This window comes from Pleurodeles waltl, chromosome 4_2 (genome assembly GCF_031143425.1).
Source record: "Pleurodeles waltl isolate 20211129_DDA chromosome 4_2, aPleWal1.hap1.20221129, whole genome shotgun sequence".
NCBI classification, from domain to species: domain Eukaryota; kingdom Metazoa; phylum Chordata; class Amphibia; order Caudata; family Salamandridae; genus Pleurodeles; species Pleurodeles waltl.
The window spans coordinates 998,205,350-998,220,493 of record NC_090443.1 but is presented as its reverse complement, the minus strand read 5'-3'; the positions used below and the strand labels follow the sequence as shown (position 1 = coordinate 998,220,493).

At 47.9% G+C, this 15,144-nt stretch overlaps 1 pseudogene; it reads left to right on the top strand.

Moving 5' to 3' along the window:
• LOC138293970 (ribonucleoside-diphosphate reductase subunit M2-like) overlaps nucleotides 1–14,020 on the top strand; it is a 29,725-nt pseudogene extending 15,705 nt beyond the window's left edge.
• The last annotated feature ends 1,124 nt before the right edge of the window (nucleotides 14,021–15,144 follow it).

Here is a 15,144-nt window from a genome sequence, read left to right as displayed (position 1 = left end):
CGTCAACTGTGTTAGAGTCATTTTTCCTCTGTTAATGGTCATTTTGCCTTAGAACAAGGCGCAATGGTTAATGTGGTAAAAAAATCACTCTAAACATTTTTTTGTGCCACCCAGCATCAAAGTATAAATTTGACACCCGATTGGCGTTAAAAAATGTCACTAGTCAGTGCTAACCTTTTTGACGTAAAACTGCAATAGCGCAGTTTTGCGTCAAAAAGTATAAATCAGGGGCTTAATTGTATATTGTGAGCTTGCGCCACTTTTGAGTACACAAATGACGCAAATGTGATGCAAAAAACATATAAATATGGGCCTTTGAGACCCATCTCAAGTCCAATTCTGTCCAAGTTCAAGCTCAAATTCAGCCCAACTAAAAAAAGTTTCAGCCCAAAAACCAGAGTGCATGCACTAACGTATGTGTCTCGCTTGTGAGATTCTGTTGTGTACAATAAAGGGCTTGGAGCCAGCCTGTCACTTACCATTTGTTGTCTTGCATGGCACTCTTCTTTACAACCTCACACTGCATCCACTTCAGGCCTAGCATCATTTCCGTTCCTCTGTGTCGCATAGGCAACAATCACTGATTGATTTAACTTAATCGGTGCCTGTCCACTGCTCCCAAAGTAATCAAGGTACTATTTTGTTCTGTTTAACTTCTAGTGTCCTGAAAACAGAAGCTTGTGACTGGCAAAAACATTCCCAGCAGGACAAACACAACAGCAAAGTTTTCCCTAACTTTCTTTTATTTTGCCAACTCGTCTTTTCTCATGTTCCACTCATGTTTTATTTTGTTTTTGCTTGTGGGGCGCTCTTCTCAAAATATTGCAATCCGATGTTGTTTTTTTATTATGTGTTATTTATGAAATGATTCTTTAACACATAATTGTGCTGTGGACCCCAATCTACCCCACTACAATCTACCAAAATCCACCCACTTCACCTCACACCAATCCACCTCTCTCCAATCCAAACCACTAACCCCAATCCAGTCCACCAACCCCAGTCAAATCCTTTCAAACCACTCCAGTCTAATCTACCCCACTCCAATTCGCCCTACTCTAATCTAAAGCAATCTGCACCATCTCACTTCAATATGCCCCACTCCAATACAAAACAATCTGCCTCACTCCAATACAAAACAATCTGACCCACTCCAATCTGTCCCACTGCAACCCAAATAAATCTGCCCCACTTCAATCCAAACAATACGCCCCACTCTAGTCCACCTCACTCCAATCTGGCCCACTTTAATCCAAAACAATCTGCCCCACTCCCATCTGCCCCATTCCCATCTATCCCACTTCAATCCAAAACAATTTGTCCTACTCAAATCTGCCCCACTCAATCTGTTTCACTCCAACTGGCCACACTCGAATCCTCCCAAATCCATTCTGTCCCACTATACTCCAAAACAATCTGTCCAACTCCAATCCACCCTATTTCAATCCAAAGCACTCTGTCCTGCTCCAATCTGCCCGCTCCAATCTGCCCCACTCCAATTCCAATCAATCTACCCCACTTCAATCCAAAACAACCTGCCCCACTCCAATCCATTTCAATCTGCCCCAGTCCAATTTGCCCCACTTTAATTCAAAACAGCCTGTGCCACCCCAACCTGCACCTCTCCCCCTGTCCCAATCCCAAACAACCCACTCCAATCCAAAACAACCTGCCCCACTCAAATCCAATCCACCTCACCTTACCCCAATCCAGTCCACCACACTCAAACCCAATTCACCCCACTCTAATCCACCACAATCCACCCACTCCAATCCAACACACCTCACCCCAATCCAATCCAATCCACCCCATTAAAATCCAATCCATCCCCATCCACTCCAGTCCAATCCATTTCAAACCACTGCAGTCCATTACACCCACTCCAGTCCAATTCACCGCAATCCAGTCCACTTCACCCCACTCCAGTCCAATCCACCCTCCTCCAGTCCATCCCACCCCACCCCACTCCACTCCAGTCCATCCCACCCCAATCCAACCCACCCTGCTCCAGTCTAACCCACTCTAATCCAACCCACCACACTACAGTCCATCCCACCCCACACTATCCCAATCCAATCCATCAGACTCCAATCCAATCTAACCAACTCTAATCCTATCTACTCCATTTTAGTCCAATCCATCACAATCCACTCCAATCCACCCACTCCATTTCAATCCACCACAACCCAATCCACCTACCCCAATTCATCCAATCCAATCCACCCCACCCCACCCCAATGCAATCCAGACCAAAACCCTATTAATTCCACACCTATCCACCACATTCAAACCAATCCACCCCACTCAATCCAATCCATCTCACTTCACTCCACTCCACTCCACATCACCCCAATCAGATATACCCCAATCTGATCCTCCCCAATCTGGTCTACCCCAATCCAGTCCTCCCCACTCTGGTCCACACCACTCCAGTCACCCCACACCAATCGAATCCATCTCACCTCAATGCAATCCACCCAAGTCCAATCAACTTTACCCCAATCCAACCCACCCAATCCAATCCACCCCACTCTGTTGCACCCTACTGCACTCTAATCTAGCCCACTCCATCCCAGTTTAATCCATCACACTCCAATCCAATGCAACCAGCCTACCCCATTCCAATCCACCTCACTCCAATCCACTCCACTCCAGTCCACCCTACTCTAATCCAGCCCACCCAAATCCAATCCACCCCATCACATCCCAGTTCATTCCACCCCACTCCAATCCATTCCATCCACCTCACTGCACTCCAATCGATCCCACCCCAATGCAAACCACCCCACTCCAATCCACCACATCAAATCCAACACACCACACCTCATTTCAATACACCCCACTCCAACCCACCCCACCCCATTTCAATCTACCCCACTCACTCCAGTCTACTACACTCTACTCCAATCCATCCACTCTATCCAATCCCACCCCACTCCAATTTACCCAGCCCACCCTCCTCCAATCCACCCCACCCACCTCACTCCAATTCTATCCACCCCATTCCAGTCCAATCCAACCCACTCCAGTCCATTGAATCAAATCCACCCGGTCCAATCCAATCCACCCCACCCCACTCTAATCCAGTCCACCTCAAACCCAATCCAATCCACTCCATCCATCCACCCACCCCGCTCCTATTCACCCCACTCCAATCCACCCCAATCCCATCCACCTCATCCCATTTCAATCCACCACACTCCAATCCAATCCACCACACATCAATCTACCCTACTCAATCCACCCCACTCATCCCCAATCCAATCTACCCCACTCTACTCCAACCCAATCCAATCCAACCCACTACCTCAATCCACTCCAACCATTCCACCCTATTCCACTCCACTCTACAACAATCTCTGCCACTGAACCACTGAACTCTTCTCCCCTCTACTCGACTCTATGCTCCTCCTACTCCACTTTATAACATGCCAACAAATCTACTCTACTCCTCCACTCCACTCTGACACTCCATGCCTCTAACTTTTATCAATGCTGAACAGCAGCTACACTGGTGTACAACATGGCAAAACATATTGCCAAAGCCAATAGCTCTTGTGTAGGCACGTCTTATTGGCTTTGCTGATGCTTTTATGGTTTCCAAATTGCCATGGAGAAGATTCACTCCGAAATGTACAGTCTCCTTATTGTTACATACATTAAGAATTCCAAAGAAAGGGAGTTTCTCTTCAATTCCATTGAAACCCTACCTTGTGTTAGAAAGAAGGCTGACTGGCTATGCACTGGATTGGAGACAGACCAGCTACATATGGTGAGAGTGTGGTGGCATTCGCGGCAGTAGAGGGAATATTCCTCTCCGGCTCATTTGCACCTATATTCTGGCTCAAGAAACGCGATTGATTTCAAGAGTTAAATTTTCGAACAAGCTGATCAGCAGAAATGAGGATTTGCACTGATTTTGCATGTCTCATATTCAAACACCTGTTAAAGAAGCCATCGGAGATACGAGTGATGGAGCTCATCACCAATGCTGTCAGGACAGAACGGGAGTTTTTGACGGAGGCCTGGTCTGTAAACCTGATTCATGAATTGCACTTTCATGAAGCAATACATTGAGGTGGTCATTCTGACCCTGGCGGTCTTTGACCGCCAGGGCGGAGGACCGCGGGAGCACCGCCGACAGGCCGGCGGTGCTCCAATGGGGATTCCGACCGCGGCGGTAAAGCCGCGGTCGGACCGGCACCACTGGCGGGGTCCCGCCAGTGTACCGCGGCCCCATTGAATCATCCGCGGCGGCGCACCTTGCTGCACCGCCGCGGGGATTCCGACCCCCCCTACCGCCATCCAGATCCCGGCGGTCGGACCGCCGAGATCCGGATGGCGGTAGGGGGGGTCGCGGGGCCCCTGGGGGCCCCTGCAGTGCCCATGCCACTGGCATGGGCATTGCAGGGGCCCCCGTAAGAGGGCCCCTACAAGTATTTCACTGTCTGCTGCGCAGACAGTGAAATACGCGACGGGTGCAACTGCACCCGTCGCACAGCTTCCACTCCGCCGGCTCGATTCCGAGCCGGCTTCCTCGTGGAAGCCTCTTTCCCGCTGGGCTGGCTGGCGGTCTGAAGGCGACCGCCCGCCAGCCCAGCGGGAAAGTCAGAATTACCGCCGCGGTCTTTCGACCGCGGAACGGTAACCTGACGGCGGGACTTTGGCGGGCGGCCTCCGCCGCCCGCCAAGGTCAGAATGAGGGCCTGAATCTGTAGCAGATCGACTGCTGTTAGAGCTAGGCTTTATCAAGGACTTCAAAGCGGAAAATCGATTTCACTTTATAGAGAATAAATCCCTTGAAGGAAAAACTAACTTTTTTGAGAAACGAGTGGGCGAATACCAAATACCGAATACCAAATTTGTTCATGTTCGATTCAAACTTCTACGTCAGTGGTTCCCAACCTTTTAACTTCTGTGGACCCCCACTATATCAATACTGGAACCCAGGAACCCCCACTGAATCATTATTGAAATGCGGGACCCCCCACAGAGTCACTACTCAAAGCTGGGGACCTAATCTGTTAAAAGTATGTATGCAAGGGGGGCGTTCCCCCATTAGGGTCCTGCAAAAATGGTGCAGTGGAATCTATGAGGCACACATAATCTAAATTGTGCCTCCATTTACCTGGCAAATTAGCTGGTACTAATCCTTAACAGTACAACAATAGCATTATTGCCCCTACCCTGCACCATGGTGCGCCGTCTATTAAATACAGCGCACACATGGTGGTGGTAAGAGGGCGCAAGAGGCTGCAAGAAAAGTGGTGCTACATGTAATGTAGCGCCACTTTTCATAAAGCTGGCCCTAAGTGTGTAGAGTTCTCATTCTATTGCGGACGCCTAGTACCCGTGTCTTTTCAAGCAGCGCGGCTCAGTGTAAAGCGATGCAACGACCCAGCGCATGATTGCAGTCTCCTCATACACCCTACTGGGGCTGAAATAAACAATTAGAGCTGGGCTCTAAGGGTCACAAGCTGCTCCTTCCAATTGTAAAAGGATGGTTTATAGTGCCTGCATGCACTCTAGACTTGTACTGCACTGAAGCCTGTGTGGGGCTGCCCCATCTTACTTCCTCTGTTTGCCTGAGTGACACACGGTTTGGTGCTAGTATATTCCTGTCATGGCAGGTTATTTCCAAAGAGAATATGAGGGCTATGATCAGTATGATGAGATGACACAAATGAATACCACCTGGAAGAGCAGCTTGTGGAGGCAACAGATAACTCTGTTCAGGAGTCTGTCACTAAGGCTTTGGCTTTCACTTCGCAACCAGTCAGACATCTTTTAAAGCTCTATGAGCTCTGAGAAATGAGTGAGGATCCTTGGATCTCAGTAATTCACCCAGCTCATCTCTTTTAACATGGCTGACCCATCTTAGCCACACAACAAGGCCCTAAACAAGATTGCAAAGGACGCTTTGCTTGGTCATGGCTATGGGCTCTTGGGCCCTCAGGGTTCTTCTAGCACTTTGGCACTTTCTGATGCTCCTCAAGATGATGCTTTATCTCTATCCTCTAAATCAGACCTCTCACAGAATAAGTCTCCCCTGCAAATGCAGAAATGTAAGCGCAAAATCCACTTCATTGAGCCACAGGGCCACCTGGACAAACTCCTGGATTTCAACCCAGAGGAAGTTATACACCGAGGTCAACGGAGTGGTGTCCTTCTTCAGATGTGGCGGACTATGTCCATTCCAGGTTACACAAGGGTTTTGAGAAAGGGGTCAGAGTGAACCTGCTTTTGGAGTGCCCTAATCCCTGCCTTCCTAGGAAGGTTGATGACACGCCTGAGATCCAAGGATCCCAAAAAAGGCATTGACCGTGCCTGGCGCAGCTGTCCAAACAATGTACTTGGTTTATCCAGCTGGCTAACCAAGGTCCTAGGGATGGTGGTTCAGACTAAGGAGACAGGTTCTTCTTTAATTCCAATGTATTTCAGCAAGCGATATGCTTGCTGTGCAATACCAACTGCGCAATCTCATGAGAGAGACGTTGATCCACTCTAATGCGTATTGATCCCAAATTAGCAGAGCCAGTGACATCGGAAGCGGGCCCATTGGCTAATGGGCAGTTGTTTAGAAATTATATGGTTACGATTTGGATAAATATATGGCCACTTTTTCAACTCTAGACAAGACACAGTCCTCACTTAAAAAGGACTTCAACAGTAGCCTTTTTACCAGGGCCAGACTCTATAAAGGCCGAGCGTCAGGCTCGGGATTCGGCAAGGCCTCATACAGAGGTTCCCATCCCAGAGGCAGTAGAAGTTAGAATAATAGCCCAAACCAAGGCAACTTCAATCTCTCCAGATACCATCAGGGACAAGGACGTTTTCCACGGAGCTAACTATTGAGGTGGGGCAGCTGGGAATGCAGACTCCGCATATTCAGGTACCCATTATTTCTTCTTTGAAGGCCATCCAGGGGGCAAGATTAGTTATTTCCTCTCCTGTTGGTGACAAATTACATATGACCTGTGGGTATTGGAGACAGAGCAGGGATCAGACTGGAGTTCTATGGAACATCACGGCAGCAAGACACCCTACACCTAACTTTTTCCCAGCAAGAAATGTGCTCTGTAGACACAGAGATCCTGGAACTTTTGCGCATTGACTCATCCCAGGGGCTTTGTCATTACAGTCTTTCTGGTGAAGAAGAAAAGGGGTGGTTGCAAATTGGTTCTCAACCTCAAACAGTTCAATGCTTGGGTGATCTATAGTCACTTCAAAATGGAAGCCATTCACTTATTTACGGACCTCCTTCAAAAAATGATTGGCTAGTCAGGCTTAACCTAAAAGATACGTATCTGACGATACCTATTCTTCCACCGCACAGGTGTTTTCTCCAATTCTACTGGGACCTTCACTGGTACAGATTTGCCACTTCTCCTTTTGGGCTCTCTTTGGCCCTTGGGTGCTTCTCAAAATTGATGAGAGTGGCTGTGACATCACTCAGACCCAAAGGATTAAGACTGATAATTTATCTAGACGATCTGATCATAATGGTCTAAGATTAGGAAGAGGTTCTGCTCCATTTAAAGTGGAAGATTCAGTTATCACAAAACTTAGGGTTCATCATCAATGCTCTAAAATCATGTCTGATCCCTTTCCAGCCTTTGGACTTTCTGGGATTCCAGATAGATTCAGTTGAAGCCCTTCTGAGACTCCCTGTCCATAGCATTTTATAGATCAAGAAGGAGCTGGGGCAATGTCTCTCATCTTTGATGGTCTGTTTGAGGGTTCTGGCCAGGATTGTGGGGCTTTTAGCGTCATTTGTTCAGGTGATCTCATCGGGTCTCCTCTTTTACTGGTCCCTTCACTGTCTGAAAAGCTTCCATCTGCAAAGGGGCTTAGCATATTTGGAACAGATCTCTCTTTCAGAGGAAGCCAAAGTAGAGATGACTTGGTGGCTGGATCAGATGGATGCTTGGAACGGCAGGGCCATGTTTGGCATTACGGATGTTATTGTGGAATCCAAAGCCAGCAGGTGGTGCTAGGAATCGAGATGTAGATTGGTTTCCGCAGAAGGTCTTGGTCACTGATGGAACTGTAACTACATATCAACGGTCTGGCACTGGGGTTGTTTACTTTCAAGATGTTAGAGCCTCACAAGTCTCAATGTTGTATTCTCCTGCAAATGGACAACGTCCCCTTGGTGAGATGCATCAACAAATTGGGGGGTACCTGGTCCCGCTCCTGGCGGAGATTGCCAATCATTTTTGTCTCCAACACAAAATGCCGGTGATAGCGGACTACATCCCAGGGAAGACAAACATGGTAATGGATTGGATTTCTCAATTCCTAAGGAACGAGGATGAAGAATGTTTGCTTCTTCTAGTACATTGCAGAGAGTACACCAGCTGAGTCAATTTAATTACATAGAGGTACCATCAACAACCTAATATTTCCCCCTTCACCCTCCCTGAGCTGCCTTGTGGACTGATCTCATGATTCAGTAGGGTATTCGATTGGTCTGGGGAGTGAGGGCTGGCAGGTCTTCAGGGGTTTTCTGAAGGGGAACACACCCCCCACTCTCACAGAAACATCAGGGTTGAGCATCCCTGCCCATTCAGGACTCCTCAGATCCCCAGACTTCCACAACCCTAACTTCCCACCTCCAGAGATGCCACTGTTTCATCAGGTTCAGGCTCCCTCATACATTCCACCAAACTCTTTCATGCTTGAGCCACTTCTATGGAGTCACAGACCCTCCTGGTTTCCTGGAACAGAACCATGGCCAGATCAATGAACCCATTACTAACTTTAGTTTTGGCTGGGTGTGGTAACCAGTGCAACAGACAAGTCCAGACGAGCACAGGACCTCCCTCTGAGTGATGTCGGCCACATAGTTTGTACCCAGTATTCAGGGCAGGGGCAGGACAACAACATATGGTGGACATCTGCTTCCACTAATACACACCTAGGGCTAGCTGGTCCCGCTGCCTGCAGGGAAGAATTTGTTACCTTCAGGATATGTTCCAGGATCTTCTCCCAGTCACTCTCTGGAATCTGGAGCTCTCAGTCCTCTTCCCACTGCTCACAAAGCCTATCCAGGGACTTCATTGTATCGGTGCAGAGGGGCCTGTAGAAGCAGAAGACCACCTTAAACACACCAGGGGGCATATTTATAGTGCCCTAGCACCACCTTGCACCACATTAATGTAATTGTTTTTGAAGTTAATGTGGGCCAAAGAGACCAAAATCCCAGGGTCTTATTTATAGGGTGATGCAATGCATGCATTGCGCCACCCTGTAATCCTTTCCGCTACATTATGCTGGCACCAGGCATAATGTATGCATATGGGACATTCCCCTGTTAGGGGAGCCAGAAAAAATGGCATAAGGAAATCAATGAGATTTCCTTATGCCATCTTTTTCGGCACTTTTAACGCCTGCTCAAGAGCAGGCATTATAAGGGGCTTCCATTCTTTAGAATGGGCCCCTATGTACTCTGCAGGAGTAGTGCCAACATTTTGACGCTACTCCTGCAGAGTACATCAGTAGTGTCATGAATAACGACACAATTTCCCCCTACCCTGCGCCATGGTGCGCCATATTTTAAATATGGCGCACACATGGTAGCGGTAGGGGAGTGCTAAGGGGCGCAGGGAAAGTGGTACTGCACTCAGTGCAGCGCCACTTTCTATGAATCTGCCCCCAGATGTCATACAGATAAGATGACAGCTCTTGTATGTGGTTGGTCATGACAGACACGCCCTTCCAGTGCTTCCTCAAGGCTCCATCACTTATCTTTGTAATAGAAAGTATCCCTGAGGGATAACAAACTCCTCTTGCAGTTCTTCAAATAAAATCAATACCTCTCCTCAGAACAAGGCTCCCATCCTGGTGATGCCAGTCTTCACCCATGCTGTAAGCCATCTCCAACTCCTCCATAGGGCAGCACTTCTAAGATTGAATGAATGAACAAACAAATGAATACATGAATGAATGAGAGGATGAATATGTTATTGATCAGTTAATAAAAACTTACAATTAAAAAACAGAATGGTCAACCACCTTATCAATTAAAACCACAGTAAAATTCATCATTGCATCATCAAGCCCATTGTCCACTTCCACTGCCATCCACGTGAGCCATTTCATACTGGTACTGCTTCAAGTATAGATACTCCCCTCGCCCCCTAAAAAAAGGATACAGCGAATTAAAGAGCCAGGCCGTCAAGTTGTAAACATGTATTGAAAATTAGCCTTATAAACCATAGGCTATAAAGGTTGCCAAATTAAGGGGGTCATTCCGACCCCGGCGGTCAAGGACCGCCGGGGCCGGGGTCGGCGGGAGCACCGCCAACAGGCTGGCGGTGCTCCCCAGGGTATTCTGACCGCGGCGGTTCAGCCGCAGCCAGAAAGGGAAAACCGGCGGTCTCCCGCCGGTTTTCCGCTGCCCTGTAGAATCCTCCATGGCGGCGCAGCTTGCTGCGCCGCCATGGGGATTCTGACCCCCATACCGCCATCCTGTTCCTGGCGGCTTCGGCCGCCAGGAACAGGATGGTGGTATGGGGTGTCGTGGGGCCCCTGGGGGCCCCTGCAGTGCCCATGCTAATGGCATGGGCACTGCAGGGGCCCCCGTAAGAGGGCCCCACCCTGAATTTCAGTGTCTGCTGAGCAGACACTGAAATTCGCGAATCGCACATCCTCCACTCCGCCGGCTCCATTCGGAGCCGGCATCCTCATGGAGGGGTGTTTCCCACTGGGCTGGCGGGCGGCCTTTTGGTGGTCGCCCGCCAGCCCAGTGGGAAACCCAGAATACCCGTGGCGGTCTTTTGACCGCGCAGCGGTATTCTGGCGGTTCCCTCCAGGCGGGCGGCTCCCGCCACCCGCCGGGGTCAGAATGACCCCCTAAGTGTTTACTGCGCAAACAAGATACTAGCTGCTAAAGCAACTTTACCCACCTCATCTGTTGTGCCCACAATAAAGACCATCTAGCCTCAAATCATTGGGCCATTATCCATGTCCCCAGTAGTCCACACAAGCATATTTAGTTTTAATACTACCTCAAGAATGATGAGTGCCTCTACCATCTTAATAAGGATTCACAGCAGCAACTTAAAAAGCTAAAACTGCAAATTAACCATTTAAACAATCAACTTTATGGTAAACGAGCATAAAGTGGTCATTGGGCAATCACGATACTTAGTCCAATGTAGATTTTTCACTATTACTATAGATTTTGCATTTACAGTTTTCTTTCTGCTAATCACATGAATTTCAAGAATTTCTCAATAAGCACAAGGCTGTCTCCTTGGACACGTGTATTCCTTTTCTAATAAAGGTCATTTTCTCTCTTTCATCAAATCAGAGCACCTGCAAAGAATATGCCCAAAATTTCCTCCTTGACGTATTAGCACAACGGTGGATTGTCTCAACTAGGCAGGGGTGTTGCATACCATGTTAAAACTGCCCAGTCAATAACTCAGCAACTTGAGCTTCGCCTACAGCCCAAACTGTTCTCCTAGATACTGTTGTGGCTTCAAGAGACCGTGGTCCAGATTTATGAAAAAGTGGTGCATCAGCTCTGATGCGCACATTTTTCTGCACCCCTTACCAGCACCTAACGAAACCATGGTTGCTCCGTATTAAACATATTGCGCACCATAGCGGCAGTTAGAACAATAGCATCAACATTTTTTATGCTATTGTGGCGTTTTGCCACACTAGCGTCAAAACCTTTCATACTAGTGTAACAGAGTGCAAGGAGGCCCATTGATTTTAATAGGTGCATCATTTTAACGCCTTCTCAGATCAAACGTTGAAAATGACTGAAAAAATGGGGCAGTAAATCTGTTAAATTTCACTGTGCCATTTTGTTAAGGCCTCCTAGCGCTAGAATGCCCCCTTGCATATATTATCCTTGGGGCAGACATAATGTGGCACAAAGGTTTACAAAGAGGCGCAATGCAAGCATTGCGCCACTTTTTAAATATAGCATGGGGAAATCCCACCTTAACGCCACATTCGCATCAATGCATCAAAAAATTATGCAAGTGTGACGCAAGGTGGCACTGCGGGCTTCTTAAATATGCCTTCATGTGTGCAGATTGTCATCCTTTTAAGACCTATACCAACACCTCCAGAGAATAAGGGCACTGGGTGTGGGCTTTTTGGGGAGATCTCTGCCAGTAGTGCTTTAGTACTTTAAATTCCTCCAGACACTCTCCAGTACGGTGTCGGAGGACCACAAGCAGATTGTATAACAGCGGGAGCTTGGGAACAATGACCCTGTCTCTGGCATCCGGTCAAGCCTGCTCCGCAGCCATTGGGTAAAGCATTGCATCTGTACTGCCAGGTAAGAGGCTTCCATCGACTCAGTACTTCGACGAAGGCACATGTGGCATGCACCAGCAGTCTGCTTGGACCGCAGCAAACTCTCTGGGACAGCACTGTTAATCTTCAGGCTACTTTTCCCCTATTTCATTACCAGTTGTAGCCTCCTTCCAAACTGGTTAATGCATGTCTTTATTTAGCTACGTGCAACTGCATAATTCGGTGCTAACACACATACATCACAGTCCTACGGAGTCCATCGGGAACCAAAAGGGTTCCATCATTTCTAACTCACAGCTCTACAGCTTCGCTTCAGTGTGTTTATTTAATAATCCTGGGGGCTGCGGGACACCACACCTGGCTCCTATCCCACACAAAAGCCACCCCCCTCTTTGCCCTAGGAGAGCCATTTAGAATAGATGTTGGACATGCTTAGGGACATTAAGGGGCATATTTGTGAGGGCCGTGCATCATGTTTGCACCACACAAAGTGGCACATGCGTGATGCAAGTAGTAGGCATTCCATGGGCGTTGCAGTAGGTGTTCCCAAACAACTCCCAGCTATTCTGACGCATCTCCAGAGTTACAAGATCTTGTAAACTTGGGGATGCGCCAAAACCTAAAATTATCTTTATTTCTCCTCGTTTTTTCCACCTTTTCCTTGCAGCACACATAGAAAGAGGAAAACACCTCTATGGATTGTTTCTATGCAGGAAGGCGCCCCTTCCTATACAGAAACAATTCTGCCTGCAACACAGGTATCCTTATTCCATGGTGTAAGGGTGCCTACATTGGCGCTAGGCTGCCAAAACGGCTCCAGCGCAGTGGGAACGGATATGAATGTGCTGCATGCCATAGATATAGCACATTCCCGCCCTTTCCCCATGACACAGGGCAGCACAGCAGGGTGAATTGCTGTGCTGCCATGTGCCAAAAGCCCATAAATGTGGGCCCCAGGCTCAGATTTTCAAAGGTTTAGCTTCAGGTTAGCATTACTTGTCTAACGCCAAACCAATGCTAAACTTTTTTGGGTATTCACAACCTAACGCAAATTGGTATTTGCGTTGGTTTATGTGGCAAAGTAATGCAAAGCAGCGTGAGGCACTGGTTTGCATTACTTTGCTTTAAGGGAGCTTTACATGGGTGGTACATGGGCGTACCCGTACTACACCCATGGTTTTTGGTGCTAAACCATATTCTGAAACATCAGTAGAAAGGGTTTAGTGCCAAAAATTAACGCTGCTGAAAAGCAGGTGTTAAACAGAGAACTGTTTTCATTTCTCCCTGCTTTTCCGATGATGCATGGGTGCTGCACCGTACAGCACACATATAAATTAGAAAAAGCATTTCCACTCATCTAGGCATGGCATTTTGTACATGAAGGTTACACTTCCCGTACAAAACCTATGCTAAACTTACACACACACCCTAGCTATATGGTGCAATGGTGTGTGCATAGCACGTAGCAGCAAAATTCTGCTCCGGCGCTAGGGAGAGGGGAGAAAAGTGCCATATTTCTGTAAATATGGTGCTGTCCAGCTCTCTCCCTGTTACACAACGCAGCAAAATGTTTGGTTGCTACACTACACTGTTGAGAATTTAGTACATCTCGGCCAAAAACGTGACAACGGCGACGCAGAACCTACATCAGCTTCTCCACAATATTTTGAGAAATATCTGCATACAGTCCGTTATCGACATTTCTTTTTCAATCTCATAGGAATTAAAAATTCTTTGAAAGTTTGGTGTGTAATAATGCTTCTTAAGTGTTTTTATCCCGGTACACATTGAAGAACTTGCACTAATATTAGTAGGTCTTTATAATTTTTGGTATGTTAGGCATTCCCTTGATGCTGTCATCATAATATTCACCAATGTAGTTTTCCATCTTTCTAATTGGGATATCACAACTGAACTGCTAGTTGCTGGAAAATGAGGAGTTAGTGGTGAACCTCAGAGTCGCGTATGTAGAGTGGAGGAACATGAGGGACATCTTTCACTCTGCCGGTGAGTGGTGGGAATGGGTGAAAGACAGGTTCCGGATCTTCTTCCAGGATGCAGGCAGAACTGCTGCACAGGAAAAGAAGAGTGAGTTCAGGCGGCTGCAAAGCAAACTGCAGTACCTGTTCAAACTCAAGATCAGGGGATGGGACATGGATGACCAACTGGGGGAAACCCAAAAAGGGCTCACAGAGCACTTCAGGGAGGAATCCAGAAAAATCATCTTCCGGACCAGAACCGAGAACCTCGAGAAGGACGAGAAATGCAAGTCGTTCTTCTTCAAGAAACTTCACTCTGCCCACACCTTGCTGGTAGAGCTTCGGGACTCGGAGGGCAACCTCCTGAGTAAATGTAAAATGTAAATTAGCACTTGTATAGCGCACTACTCACCCGTTAGGGTCTCAAGGCGCTGTACTCATACCGCTATGGAACCCCTCCTGGCTTTTCCCTGTGAGGCGCCCACTCCTGAGCACCCCCAGGGTGAAGCCAGGCATCCAAGCGCTGTTGGGGCCGTTGTGGAGATTAAGCAAGCTATTGCCCGGAGTTGCAGAGTGGGACCCATGAATTAGATTAGGCACCGAGGCGAGAATTATCTGGTCAAGGGGAATTGAGCCCAAGACCTGCCGAAGCGGGACTTGAACCCTGGTCTTGAGACAGATCTCTGCTTCAGGGTCTGCCGAGCACGTCATGAGAGTCGTTACCAACTTTTATGGCGAGCTTTACTCACTGAAGTCGACAGAGAGATCCCAGGCGGACAGTTTCCTAAAGGGCATCTTGAAGACACTGAGGCCCTGATTTATACTCTTTGGTGCAAAACTGCACTAACGCAGTTTTGCACCAAAACCTTTAGCACCGGCTTGC